Source organism: Dendrobates tinctorius, unplaced genomic scaffold, assembly GCF_039654945.1.
Source record: "Dendrobates tinctorius isolate UK_male_01 unplaced genomic scaffold, ASM3965494v1 ptg000005l, whole genome shotgun sequence".
In the NCBI taxonomy this organism is placed as follows: Eukaryota; Metazoa; Chordata; class Amphibia; order Anura; family Dendrobatidae; genus Dendrobates; species Dendrobates tinctorius.
In genome coordinates, this window is record NW_027361673.1 from 29,732,645 (window position 1) to 29,748,110 (window position 15,466).

Below are 15,466 nucleotides of genomic sequence, written 5' to 3' on the forward strand. Positions count from 1 at the left end.
TAGACAAACTTGATTCCCAATTTCATAATCCCCTAAAGCCTTCTAACATGAGTCCTAAAAGCCATGAAGTCTTGAGCTTCATGGTTACTGAAGAAACACCCACAAAAAGTGTGGAACTAAAACATATCGGCCAAGGTAATTATTGGCTTCAGATGTGGTCGCTAGTGAGCTGCCAGACAGGCAGGTCTCAACAGCGATATAGCAGGGGTCGGGGATCGCTACTTACCTGTCAGACGAGGCGATCCTGATGTCCTCCCGCCCGCGTCCACGCGTCGCTCATCGGCGCCACAGGAAGTCCAGCAGGAAGCTGACGACAAGAAACGGTCCAGGCCGTTCTCGCGCGATCAGCGATAATCAGGGGGGAGCCGGTCAGAGGTAAGTATCAGACATAGCGATATCGCTAGCAATATCGCTGCTACGTCACAAAATCGGTGACGTTATAGCGATATTGCCAGCGATATCGCTTAGTGTGACAGGCCCTTTAGCTTCTGCAATGCTAACTAATAAATTATTCAAATTAACAGGCAAGTGTGGTCCCAGCCAATACTATGGCTCTCCTTATTAAACCATCCTCCATGCCTCTGAAACCACAGGAAAGCTGTGTGTACCCTACCCATCATCCCCCACATGATATTCTCACTGATGTGGGGCACAGTGACATGCTCAGTACATCAGTAAGGGGGTGCAAGCCACATTTGCGTGATTCTGATGCCGAAGTTAGTGAAATACTGTGGCTGAAAGGGGAAACTGTCAAGGCCAAGGGAGAGGCTTTGGGAAGAGTTTACTGTGAAGAGCTTGAGAATTTGCCAGTGTATCCACATAATCAAAGTTTGTTTTCTTTACGAACTTAATGATCTGTGTAGAAAAAAAAAAAAAGTTTGTACAGGAGTTTTAGCCCCTTGACTGGCAAAGTCACTGCTGTGGTAGAATCAAGAACAAAACACACTGCCCTTGAGAAAGCATTTTTTTATGCGAAACACACATCATAGAGTTTGCGGTGAACCCCACACTACATCTAGGTAAGCATTAAATAAACTTCTTTCAGATGCAATTATCTACTTTTCTGCCTCTTTACATGCACTGGCACTTTGCTTTAGTATACATGGGAACGGATGGCATTATTCTATGTCTTTCTCGTCATTTTGATCATCTTTAAAAATCCTATTTTGTATGTATAATTAATGTATTATAATATAAAATTTTTGATTAATAAAATTATATTTGAATGTTATATGTTTGGGTGGTTTGTGAACACTTTTGGTCTTCATTTGTAGGGCATTAATATATAATTGAGTGATCCACTCTACAAACTTTTTGTATATTGGTAGGAGAACAGCAGCAAATAAAATTACACACACATACAAAAAAATAAAAACCTTACATTGCTTAAATTTGCATACTAGATGTGACATCAAGAAATATGGAATCACTTTTTAAGATAGGATTGTCCCTTTGATCTCTCACTAGTCCCAGTGCTATTGTACGTTCACATTTCTGCTCGTTGTCATTAGACACTGCCCTAACACCACAGGGCAATCACATTAAACGACATGGGACATTTCGTTTTTCCTGCATCAACCCAAGGAAGTCCCAAGTGCAACATACTTGAAGGAACAAGAAGAATAAAGATCCTCTCAATTAACAATTCTTTATGTAAACTTTCAAAGTTGTGCTTCGCGTGGTTAACGTTTCAGTTTTCCACTAGGTGTCACTAGACACAAGGTTTCCTTACCACGAAGCCAAATGATGATTGTAAAAACTGCATTGTACGGTACAGTTAGGTCCAAAAATATTTGGACAGTGACAAGTTCTGGCATTTTAGCGGTTTACAAAACATATTCAAGACACAATTATATAATCAGTATGGGCTTAAACTGTAAACTTTCAGCTTTAATTTGACAGTATTCACATCCTGGCCATGGAACAAGGAGGTGGAATAAGATTCTGCAGGTGAACAACTGGCTACGTCGATGGTGCCGTCAGCAACGATTTGGATTTCTGGATCACGGAGTGAACTACTTATACGATGGACTACTTGCTAGAGATGGGGTGCACCTTACGAAGACTGGAAAGCAGGTATTTGGAAGTCACCTTGCTACACTTGTAAGGAGAGCTTTAAACTAGAACAACATGGGAAGGGAAGCAAAAGACCAGAAAAAGCCATACACCTGACAAATGCTACTGAGAACTCTGCTATTAGAAGTGGAAAGGAAGAACAAAGACGAAAGAATCTAATTAAAAAAAATATTGGAGAAAGAGAAACCAATCACAAACTAAAATGTTTCTATACTAATGCACAAAGCATGGGCAACAAACAAGGAGAATTGGAACTACTAACACAGGAAAAGAAATATGATGTCATTGGAATCACTGAAACTTGGTGGGACAATACACATGATTGGAATACAAGACTAGAAGGATACAACTTATTTGCAAGAAACAGACTTGATAAACGAGGAGGAGGTGTCGCATTGTATGTTAGAAATGCGTATATCTGCACAGAGATTGAAGCTTCAGAGACTGGGAGTTCTGTGGAAACTGTTTGGGTAAGAATACAAGGACAGAACAATGGAAAGGACACCATTGTAGGCATTTACTACAGGCCGCCTGTGCAAGCTGAAGATATGGATGAACTCTTTATGCATCAAATGGCCAAGTTCTCCAAAAAATATGACATAGTTGTCATGGGAGATTTCAACTATCCAGACATTTGTTGGGAATCTCTCTCAGGCAAAACTAACAGGTCAAGGAAATTCTTATCCTCTCTTGCTGACAACTTTATCTTCCAAAAGGTAAAGGAGAAAACAAGGGGAACTGCTACCTTGGATCTAATCCTTATAAACAGGGAGGAAATGGTTGAGGAGGTAAAAGTGGCTGGGACCCTAGGAGGTAGCGACCATGCTATTTTAGAATTTTGGATAACTAGAGGCGGAAGACCTGTGAAGACTCAGACGTCAAGGTTAGATTTCAAAAAGGCAGATTTTAAGGGATTCAGAAAGAGAATTGGAGGGATCCAATGGCTGGATATCCTTAAAGACAAAAATGTCCAGGAAGGATGGGAAATCTTGAAAAATGAAATTCTCAAAGCACAGTTGTTAACAATTCCGAAAAGAGGGAAGAATAGGAAGCATTTAAGGAAACCAGGATGGATGAACACAGAACTTAAGCACATGCTAAAAAGGAAGCAAAAAATGTTTATAAAATGGAAAGAAGGAGGCATATCTAAAGAAGAATATAATGCTGTCTGCAGAACCTGCAAGGCACAAATCAGATTACTAAAGCTGAAAATGAATTGAGGCTTGCAAGAGATGTCAAAAGCAATAATAAAGGATTTTGGGGATATGTCAAAAGTAAAAGAAAAGTCAAAGATGCTATAGGATTTTTACAGGATGAAAATGATGAAATGGTAAGACAGGATGTTGAGAAGGCTGAACTTTTAAATTCCTATTTTGCATCTGTTTTCTCTCAGAAAGGAAATGTAACATCAACTGTTATTCACTGTCCTATTAAGGGAATAGAAGAATCCAGGATATCTATAAACAGAAAGATAGTGAGGAAACACAGCTAACCTAAATGTATTCAAGTCTCCAGGTCCAGATGAATTACACCCCAGAGTACTGAAGGAGATAGCAGAAGAAATTTTTGAACCCCTCTCCATAATCTTTGAAAATTCTTGGAGAACAGGAGAAGTGCCAGAAGACTGGAGAAGAGCAAATGTTGTTCCTATCTTCAAAAAGGGGAAGAAGGTGGACCCAGGCAACTATAGGCCGGTGAGTCTGACTTCTATACCAGGAAAGATCTTTGAACAAATTATTAAACAACATGTATGTCAATACCTGGATAAGAATTAAGTGATTAAACAGAGTCAGCATGGGTTTGTAACTAATAAGTCATGTCAGACTAATTTAATTTCCTTCTATGATGGTATTACTGATTGGGTGGATCAAGGAAATGCTGTAGATATAGTATATCTTGACTTCAGCAAAGCATTTGACAAAGTCTCTCATACAATCCTTATTGAAAAAATGACTAAGTATGGAATGGACAAGGCAACTGTTAGGTGGATTCATAACTGGCTTAGTGATCGGACCCAAAGAGTGGTCGTAAATGGCTGCACATCCAGTTGGAAGAATGTCTCAAGTGGGGTACCACAGGGCTCTGTCCTGGGCCCTGTATTGTTCAACATCTTTATCAACGATTTAGATGAAGGAATTGAGGGTAAACTGATTAAATTTGCTGATGACACAAAGCTAGGAGGGATAGCTAATACTAGAGAAGAGAGAGAGAGGATTCAAAAAGATTTAAATAAACTGGAGAAGTGGGCAGCAACTAACAGAATGGTTTTTAACAGGGAGAAATGCAAAGTACTACATCTGGGCAATAAAAATGAAAAAAGCATATATAGAATGGGAGGAATAGGGCTAAGTGACAGCACATGTGAAAAAGACTTGGGTATACTAATAGATCACAGACTGAATATGAGTCAACAGTGTGATGCAGCAGCAAAAAAGGCAAATGCAATTCTAGGATGTATTAACAGAAGCATACAGTCTAGATCACGTGAAGTAATTATTTCCCTCTACTCCTCTTTGGTCAGACCTCATCTGGAATATTGTGTCCAATTTTGGGCACCACATTTTAAAAAAGACATCAACAAACTGGAGCAAGTTCAGAAAAGAGCGACCAGAATGGTGACCGGTCTGCAAACCCTGTCTTATGAGGAAAGGTTGCAGGATTTGGGAATGTTTAGTTTGCAAAAGAGAAGACTGAGAGGAGACTTAATAGCTGTCTACAAATATCTAAAGGGCTGTCACATTGTAGAAGGATCAACTTTATTCTCATTTGCACAAGGAAAGACTAGAAGCAATGGGATGAAGCTGAATGGGAGGAGACACAGATTAGATATTAGAAAAAACTTTTTGACAGTTAGAGTGATCAATGAGTGGAACAGGCTGCCACGAGAAGTGGTGAGTTCTCCTTCAATGGAAGTCTTCAAACAGAGGCTGGACAGACATCTGACTGGGATGATTTAGCGAATCCTGCTTTGAGCAGGGGGTTGGACCAGATGGCCCAGGAGGTCCCTTCCAACTCTACGATTCTATGATTCTATGATTCCTAATTGGAGTAAGGGTTTAGGAATTACAGCTCTTCTGGTTTCAACGGTATATACTGAAGTTTACATACACTATATAAAAAGACACACATGCATGTTTTTCTCAATATCTGACATGAAAACAGAATAAACCTTTCCTGTTTTAGGTCAATTAGGATTACCATAATTAATATTTGTCAAATGCCAGAAGAATTAGAGAGAGAGAATGTTTTAAAGGGAATCTGTCACCCCTTTTTTGAGATATCATATAATGATATGATTCAATTGGGTGTCACATAAGGATGCTCTTAGTACTTTTGCTTCCCCCTGACCCCGCACCTTTCATGCATAAATACCTTTTTTATATTGGTTCAGATGTATTTAAACTGCCACGGTCCGGTCCGCTTGGCGGGGCTTATTCACCTGCTCCCCCCCCCTCTTTCTTGCTCTACGCATTTCTTCTTGTGTAGAGCAAGACAGGGATGGGGGGAGCAGGTGAATAAGCCCCGCCCAGCGGACCGGACAGCGGCAGTTTACATACATCTGAACCAATATAAAAAAGGTATTTATGCATGAAAGGTGCGGGGTCAGGGGGAAGCAAAAGTACTAAGAGCATCCTTATGTGACACCCAATTGAATGATATCATTATATGATATCTCAAAAAAAGGGGTGACAGATTCCCTTTAAGGCTTTTTTATTACTTACTCAGTCAAAAGTTTACATACATTTCATTAGTATTTGGTACCATTGCTCTTAAACTGAATGACTTGGGTCAAACTTTTGGGATATCCTTCCACAAGCCTCTCACAATAGTTGGTCGGAATTTGGGCCCATTCTTCCTGACAAAACTGGTGTAACTGATCCAGATTTGTAGGTCGCCTTGCTCACACCTTCCTTTTCAGTTTTGCCCATAAATTTTCAATAGGACTGAGATCAGAGCTTTGTGATGGCCAATCCAAAAACATTGACTTTGTTATTCTTAAGCCACATTGTTACCATTTTGGCAGTGTGCTTCTGGTCATTGTCCATTTGGAAGACCCATTTCTGCCCAAGCTTTAACTTCCTGGCTGATGTCTTGAGATGTTGCTTCAGTATTGCCACAAAATATTCTTTTCGCATGATGCCATCTATTTTGTGAAGTGCACCAGTCCCTCCTGCAGCAAAACAACATGATGCGGCCACCACCGTGTTTCACAGTTGGGATGCTGTTCTTAGGCTTCCAAGCTTTTCCTTTTTTCCGCCAAACATTTAAATGGTCATTATGCCCAAGAAGTTCAATTTTAGTTTCACCAGACCACAGGACGTGTGTCCAAAAATTACAGTGTTTGTTCCTGTGTGCATTTGCAGACATTAATCTGGCTTTTTAATGTTTCTTTTGGAGTAATGGCTTCTTCCTGGCAGAGTGGCCTTTCAGCCCATGTTGATACAGTTCACATTTCACTGTGGATATTGACACAATCTTACCAGCTTCCGCCATCATCTTCAAGGTTGTGACATCGGCGGTTATGCCCGCCGATGCCCCTTCTGCTGCAGCGCGCGCTGCAGCGTTTCCTCACCTGCGCGCTCCCGCCCGGTCACGCGCCCGCCGTCCACTCGTCCTCACGGCGGCTCCTGGCTCCCGCCCCCTGGTTCGCGCTCGCCGCCTCCCGCGCTCTCTCTCCTGCGGTGGGCGGCGCTGAGGGGCGGGCTTGGGTGACGCACTTCCGGGGGTTGCTGTACTTCAGGCGTCCTCGCTGTTAGGAGGACGCCTGATGATTGTGTAGTTTTTCTGCACCCTCTGGCCTCTACAGTTCTTCTGTAGCTCAACCGCTTTCCTGACTCGCCCTGTCGCCCCCTGTCTCGTGTCTCCCTTCCCTTCCAGTCTGCCTGGGCGCTGCCTTCCATCCCCGGTGCCGTCCTCTGTCTCCAGTCCGCCTTGGTCTTTCCACTTGCCTGTCTCCCGTATTGTTTCTTTCCTGCGCCACTGGTCCCTGCTCGTTTTTCGCACCGTTGCCTCCCCTGTCCTTTTGTCCGTGGAGCCGTCCCTCTTGGTTCCGGCTGTCGCGCCTCCGTCCTCTGTGGTCCTGCCCCAAACGATCCCTGTATAGGGGTCGGTCTTCACCTGGCGTGCTCGGCCCAGGGGCTCCGGATCCGCGATCCAGAGGGTCCACTCTCTAACGTAGTTTTCCCCTTAAGTATTACAGTATCATCAGGCCATGGACCCCGCCGGTGCCGCGGCTGCCACTCAAAAGGAACTGCTTTTCCTTAGAGAAAATCAGACCCGTATCATGTCGTTCATGAAGTCCATGGACACCCGGCTCTCCGCTCTTCAAACCGCAGACCCAGCACACGCACCTCTCTTAGTCAGTCTCCAGCAGGAGCTCGCACAACAGCGCGATGCTCAGTCTCACATTTTGGGGTATATGGCGTCCGTGGATGATCGGCTGCTTTCTTTGCAGTCCTCTGCGGCCGCTTCCACCCAAGCCCGGGACACCGTCTCTTTTCCTCCCCCCCGTCTCGGTAAACCGCCCAGGTACTGTGGGGACCCAAAATTGTGTAGGGGATTTTTAAATCAGTGCAGATTGCACTTTGATCTGTCGCCCCAACAGTATCCTACGGACCGTGCTAAAGTGGCCTTTATAATCTCCCATCTAGAGGGGGAGGCGTTGGCTTGGGTGAATCCGTTATGGGAGAGGGATGACCCGGTGGTGACCAACATCCAGTGTTTTTTGGAGACATTCCGTAAGGTTTTTGATGAACCTGGACGCCTTGCTTCCTCTACAGAGGCCCTTTTTAACCTCAGCCAGGGGTCCCTTACGGTAGGGCAATACGCCATCCGTTTTCGGACCTTGTCCTCGGAGCTGGGGTGGAATAACGAAGCCCTGGTTGGTGCGTTTTGGAGAGGCCTTTCTGGTAAAATCAAAGACGAGTTGGCCGGGCGTGACCTTCCCACCACCCTGGAAGATCTCATCTCCCTGGCTACTCGTATTGACCTGCGTTTTCAGGAACGCGCCAGAGAGTCAGCCAGGGAGAGGAGGCCCTTTAGGTTATACCAAGCTCCCATTCCGCGCACCGTTGCTCTCCCTAGTAACACCGCCCCTGAGCCTATGCAAGTAGATCGCATCAAGCTGTCTGAACAATGGCGTAAGGAGAGGATGACCAAGGGACTCTGTCTCTATTGTGGAGGGGCCAATCACTTCATACGCACTTGTCCTGAGAGACCGGGAAACGCATCCGCCTAGGCCAGGTAGGAGAGGGCCCCCTAGGTGATCCGACCCCCTCTCTTCCACTTACTGTTTCAGCTCTACTTATTTCAGGTCGGGGGCGTAGCTCTGTGGAGGCGTATGTGGACTCGGGCGCGGCAGGCAACTTCATCCACCAGGAGGAGGTTGACAGACTCCAGATTCCCGTGGTCGTCCTAAGTAACCCTCGAGCAATCACCTCCGTTGATGGCAAACCTCTTCCTGGGCTCATCACCACGGTAACCACTGAAGTAAACCTGCAAATTGGCGCACTTCATTCTGAGAAGATTGCCTTTTATGTCCTGCCTCAGTTATCCCACGCCATTCTCTTGGGGCTACCTTGGCTTAGGCGGCATGAGCCAGTCATCGACTGGCGCTCCGGAGAGATCCTGCGCTGGGGGCACGCCTGCCATGTAAGCTGTTTACGTACCCTGGTCCGTTCCCATCCTCAGCTCAAGCCTACAGACCTCCCTGGTCTTCCTGTGCCATACCACGCCTATGCTGATGTTTTCTGCAAGAAAGAGGCGGATTCCCTGCCTCCGCACCGGCCTTATGACTGCCCCATCGACCTGATTCCTGGAGCGGTTCCTCCCAGAGGTAGAACATACCCTCTCTCTCCAGCCGAGACCGCTGCCATGACGGAATATATCCACGAAAATCTGTCCAAGGGGTTTATCCGAAAGTCCTCCTCTCCCGCAGGCGCGGGTTTTTTCTTCGTCCGGAAGAAAGATGGATCACTGCGGCCTTGCATTGATTACCGGGGTCTGAACAAAATCACCATCAAAAATCGTTACCCCCTTCCGTTGATTCCGGAGCTTTTTGACCGGCTGAGAGGAGCCCGGATCTTCACGAAGTTAGACCTGCGGGGAGCCTACAATTTGGTCCGAATCCGTGCTGGGGACGAGTGGAAGACGGCCTTCAATACCCGTGACGGGCATTATGAATACCTAGTCATGCCATTCGGCCTTTGCAATGCCCCCGCTGTGTTCCAAGAATTTATCAATGAGGTATTCCGGGATCTACTCTATTCTTGTGTTGTCATCTACCTGGACGACATTCTCGTTTTCTCCCCCGATCTGCCCTCTCATCGCAAAAGTGTACGCTTGGTCTTGCACCGCCTTCGAGAGAACCAACTCTACGCCAAGATCGAGAAATGCCTTTTTGAGCAGTCGTCACTACCCTTCTTGGGATATGTCGTCACCGACTCCGGTCTAAGGATGGATCCCGAAAAACTCGGTGCGGTACTCAAGTGGCCCCGTCCAGTGGGGATTAAGGCCATCCAGCGGTTTCTTGGGTTCGCAAACTATTACCGTCAGTTTGTGCCTCACTTTTCTACGGTTACCAAACCCATCACGGACCTGACCCGTAAGGGAACGAAGCCCAACAGCTGGTCCCCTGAAGCGGAAAACGCTTTCCAAACTCTGAAACGTTCTTTTGCGTCAGCACCCATTTTGCATCGGCCTGTGACCAGCAGACCCTTTGTCCTGGAAGTGGATGCCTCCTCCACTGGAGCGGGGGCGGTCCTGTCCCAGCAGGCTTCGTCCGGACGGCTGGTTCCTTGCGGCTTCTTTTCTAAAGTCTTTTCACCGGCAGAGTGCAACTACTCCATTGGAGACCGAGAATTACTGGCCATTAAGATGGCCTTGGCTGAATGGCGGTATTTACTCGAAGGGGCTGTACATCCCTTTACCATCCTCACGGACCACAAGAACCTGGCCTATCTGCAGTCTGCCCAAAGGCTCAATGCCCGGCAAGCCAGGTGGGCCCTGTATTTCTCCCGCTTTGACTTCCAACTTCACTTCCGACCGGGTAATAGGAACATCAAGGCCGATGCCCTTTCCAGGTCGTTGCAGTCTTCAGAGAGGGATGAAGTCCCATCCTATATCATCGAGCCTACTAGGATGATCACCGTTGCTCCTGTGAATTTTGCTATCCCTCCGCCCGGTAAGACCTTCGTCCCTCCAAGCAGACGTATAGAGGTGTTGGGCTGGGGACATTCCTCCAAAATTGCTGGACACGTTGGGACAAAGAAGACTCTCTTACTGCTTTCCCGGTATTACTGGTGGCCCACGCTTCGCCAGGATGTGATGGACTACGTGGCCTCTTGCACAATCTGTGCCCAGAATAAGGTGGCTAGGACTTTGCCCGCCGGTCTTCTTCACCCGTTGCCAGTTCCTGAGGCCCCCTGGCAGCAGATCGCCATGGACTTTGTGACTGACTTACCCCGCTCAGCCGGATGTACCACCATCTTAGTCGTGGCAGATCGTTTTTCCAAAATGGCCCATTTCATTCCCTTACCGGGACTACCGTCCGCCCCGAAGTTAGCTGAGATCTTCATCCACCAGGTCTTCAGGCTGCATGGTCTTCCTCAGCGGATTCTGTCGGATCGGGGGGTCCAGTTCACCTCCCGCTTCTGGAGGGCACTCTGCCGGCTTATGGGTACATCTCTCGACTTCTCCTCCGCATATCATCCTCAGACCAACGGGCAAGTGGAGCGAATTAATCAGGGGTTAACCACCTTCCTACGTCACTTCACCAACGCTCATCAGGACGACTGGGTTGCGCTCTTACCTTGGGCTGAATTCTCGCACAATAATCATCCCAGTGAATCTACCACCAGGTCACCTTTTTTTGTGGTAACCGGTCAAAACCCAGGTATTCCGTTGCCTTTCTCCACCTCTACAGGGGTACCCGCAGCCGATTCTCTTGCTAAAGAATTCTCGCAGATTTGGAGAGAGACCAGGGATGCGCTCAAAAGTGCCAACGACCGAATCAAGAAACATGCAGACAAGAGACGGAAGGATGTGCCCCCGTACCATCCAGGTGACAAGGTCTGGCTTTCAACTCGACATATCCGTCTGAGTTCCCTCTTATAAGCTGAGTCCTCGGTACATTGGACCGTTTGAAGTGATTGGACGTATTAATGCCGTGGCTTACAAACTGAGGTTGCCTGCTTCGCTCCGGGTGCCCAACGCTTTCCATGTCTCGCTCTTGAAACCCGTAGTCCTGAATCGGTTCCAACCAGTTTCCATCGTCCCTCCCTCACCTGCTATCTCGGACAACGTCTTCGAGGTCAAGGACATCTTGGCTATGAAAAAAGCCCGGGGTAAGACCCTTTTTCTTATCGATTGGGTGGGTTTTGGTCCCGAGGAGAGGTCCTGGGAGCCTCGGGAAAATATCAACGCCCCTCGCATTCTGAAAAAGTTTTTGGCCAAGCTCAGTAAGGGAGGGCGTAAGGGGAGGGGTACTGTGACATCGGCGGTTATTCCCGCCGATGCCCCTTCTGCTGCAGCGCGCGCTGCAGCGTTTCCTCACCTGCGCGCTCCCGCCTGGTCACGCGCCCGCCGTCCACTCGTCCTCACGGCGGCTCCTGGCTCCCGCCCCCTGGTTCGCGCTCGCCGCCTCCCACGCTCTCTCTCCTGCGGTGGGCAGCGCTGAGGGGCGGGCTTGGGTGACGCACTTCCGGGGGTTGCTGTACTTCAGGAGTCCTCGCTGTTAGGAGGACGCCTGATGATTGTGTAGTTTTTCTGCACCCTCTGGCCTCTACAGTTCTCCTGTAGCTCAACCGCTTTCCGCCTGACTCGCCCTGTCGCCCCCTGTCTCGTGTCTCCCTTCCTTCCAGTCTGCCTGGGCGCTGCCTTCCATCCCCGGTGCCGTCCTCTGTCTCCAGTCCGCCTTGGTCTTTCCACTTGCCTGTCTCCCGTATTGTTTCTTTCCTGCGCCACTGGTCCCTGCTCGTTTTTCGCACCGTTGCCTCCCCTGTCCTTTTGTCCGTGGAGCCGTCCCTCATGGTTCCGGCTGTCGCGCCTCCGTCCTCTGTGGTCCTGCCCCAAACGATCCCTGTATAGGGGTCGGTCTTCACCTGGCGTGCTCGGCCCAGGGGCTCCGGATCCGCGATCCAGAGGGTCCACTCTCTAACGTAGTTTTCCCCTAAGTATTACAAAGGTCTTTTGCTTTTGTCCTTGGGTTGATATGCATGTCGGACCAAAGCACATTAATCTCTGGGACACAAAACCCATCTCCTTCCTGAGCAGTTTGATGGCTGGACATTCCCATCTTGCTTGTATTTTCGTATAATTGTTGGTGGTACAGATGAATGAGGCACCTTCAGTTATCTTGAAATTGTACCCAAGAATGAGCCAGACTTGTGCAAGTCCACAACTCTCTTCCGGATATCTTGGCTGATTTCTTGAGACTTTCCTATGATGCTACAGAAAGAAGCAGTGTGTTTCAGGTGTGCATTAAAATACATCCACAGGTGTGTCTCTAACTCAGATGTTGCCAAAAAACTTATCAGAAGCTTCCAAACACATATCATCATATGGGCAGTCCAGAACTGGTTAAAGGTATAGTAATCTTAGTGTATGTAAACTTTTGACTTTGCAGTAATAAAAATGCCTTAAAACATTCTCTCATTATTCTGGCATTTGACAAATATTAATAATTATGGTAATCCTAACTGACCTAAAACAGGCAAGGTTTATTCTGATTTCATGTCAGATATTGAGAAAACACGCATATGTGTCTTTTTATATAGTGTATGTAAACTTCTGGTTTCAACTGTAGCGGCCTCTTTTTTCAAGGAGCAAAAGTAATTGGACAATTATCTGAAAAGTTTTGTAATGTGCTGCATGGGCTAGTCACCAATAATGCAAACCTATAAAGAATTGGGTTCAAGAGCACAAAATGAGAAAATATGTTCTTTGTTTGACAAACTACCTGTTTAAAATTGAAGATACCGGAGTTAAAAAAAAACAAAAACAGAAACAAAATGGGGAAGAATACGACATGGCAGAGATGATAAATACCGGCATATAGTACAATATGTAAACTATGCACTGCTAATACTTTACAATGTTGTCATTGCAAGGTATGATGTGAGTATATGCATATTCATAGTACACCGGGTGGTAATGGTGGTTAAGTGTCCACTTAACATGTATGATACATTACTTTGATAGAGATTGATGGGAAAGCATGGATTTGATCTGCGCTGCGGAATAACTGAAAGTCCAGAACTGATCATATACAAAATGTGGTTTATTCAACGCGTTTTGAAGTAATATGACTTCAGCCGTAAATGCTACATACATACCAGTACTAGGACTTCATCAGGAAAGGTCACATACATACCAGTACTAGGACTTCTTCATCAGGAAATGTCACATACATACCAGTACTATGACTTCTTCATCAGGTAATGTCACATACATACCGTACTTCAAAACGCGTTGACTAAACCACATTTTGTATATGATCAATTTTGGACTTTCAGTTATTCGGCAGCGCAGATAAAATCCCCGCTTTTCCATCAACCTCTATAGCTCTATCATCCGTGACCGGTGGATTTGCTGCAGCGGATAATCTTACATGCTACAATTGTAGCTCCGTTTTGGGAGTGCAATTTGATTGTATTAACCCTAAATATCTTGGATAAGACCCTATTCTGTGCTTTTTTCCTCTCCAACAGCAAATATTACATTACTTGGATAGAAACATGTGGATCAGGGATTAAGATGCAAAGTGCATAACTATCAGAATAACATTAAGCATCTAGTGCCAAATAACTAAACACGATTATGATACATAAAAGTAAAAAAAAAATGGACCCAAATCAGAATGTGCCTATATCACTAAAATGGCGTTCGCGCCAACGTGCGTTTTGGCAAAAAATGTTATTAACAGTCCTTTCCTGAATTTGTTTTTTTTTTCTTAATTGCTTGCATTTACAATTTTTTTTTTTTTAACCTGTAATATATTATTAAAATAAAAGGATAATTTTTGTAATAGACACTTTTAAAAGACTTGGAAAAACAAGAACTACACAATGTGGATCCTGATTCTGGATTTAAGCGTGTTGTATATACATCAGAAAAGATACACTGAGATAGGAGGCCCAGACTCTGTATATACACATCATATGGGAGACGAGACTCTGCTGTATATACATCATATATACAGCAGTCTCATTATATCCGATGATGTAAATACAGTGGAGTCTACGTCTCCTATGTGATGTATAAACAGTAGTCTCAATGTATACCATCACATAAGAGACAGACAGCTGTTTACACATGACATAGGCAAAACATACTCAGCTATAAACCGTACATCATATAGGAGACCTCGAGACTACTGTATGTACTTCACATAGGAAATAGACTGTCTCATATACATCACATAGAATAAGCAGACTCTCCTGTATACATGCAGCTTTAACCCCTTCATGATCAAGCCTATTTTGACCTTAATGACTAGGCCATTTTTTGCAATTCTGACCAGTGTTCCTTTATGAGGTAATAACTCAGGAACGCTTCAACGGATCCTAGCGATTCTGAGAATGTTTTTCGTGACTTATTGGGCTTCATGTTAGTGGTAAACTTAGGTCAATATTTTTTGTGTTTATTTGTGAAAAAATCAGAAATTTGGCGAAAATTTTGATAATTTCGTAGTTTTCACATTTTGAATTTTTATTCTGTTAAACCAGAGAGCTATGTGACACAAAGTGGTTACTAAATAACATTTCCCACATGTCTACTTTACATCAGCACAATTTTGGAAACAATTTTTTGTTCTTGTTAGGAAGTTATAAGGGTTAAAAGTTGACCAGTGATTTCTCATTTTTACAACAAAATTTACAAAACCATTTTTTTTAGGGACCACATCACATTTGAAGTCACTTTGAGGGGTCTATATGGCAGAAAATACCCAAAAGTGACACGATTCTAAAAACTGCACCCCTCAAGGTGCTCAAAACTACATTCAAGATGATTATTAACCCTTCAGGTGCTTCACAGGGACTAAAGCAACGTGGAAGGAAAAAATGGATATTTTACATTTTTCCAACAAAAATTTTCTTTTATCATTAATTTTTTTCATTTTCATATGGGCAACAGGATAAAGTGAATCCTGAAATTTGTTGGGCAATTTCTCCTGAGTACACCGATACCACATATGTGGTCATAAACCACTGTTTGGGCACACGGCAGGGCTCGGAAGGGAAGGAGCACCATTTGACTTTTTGAATGAAAAATATGCTGGAATATTTAGCGGTTGCCATGTCGCGTTTAGAAAGTCCCTGTGTGCCTAAACATTGGAGCTCCCCCACAAGTGACCCCATTTTGGAAACTAGACCCCCCCCCAAGGAACTTA

The 15,466-nt window shown here is 45.3% G+C and overlaps 1 protein-coding gene across 1 annotated transcript in view; it reads right to left on the reverse strand.

The window, feature by feature from the left end:
- Positions 1-15,466, reverse strand: part of ZNRF2 (zinc and ring finger 2) — a 150,948-nt gene that overhangs the window by 13,031 nt on the left and 122,451 nt on the right. The window lies entirely within an intron of this gene.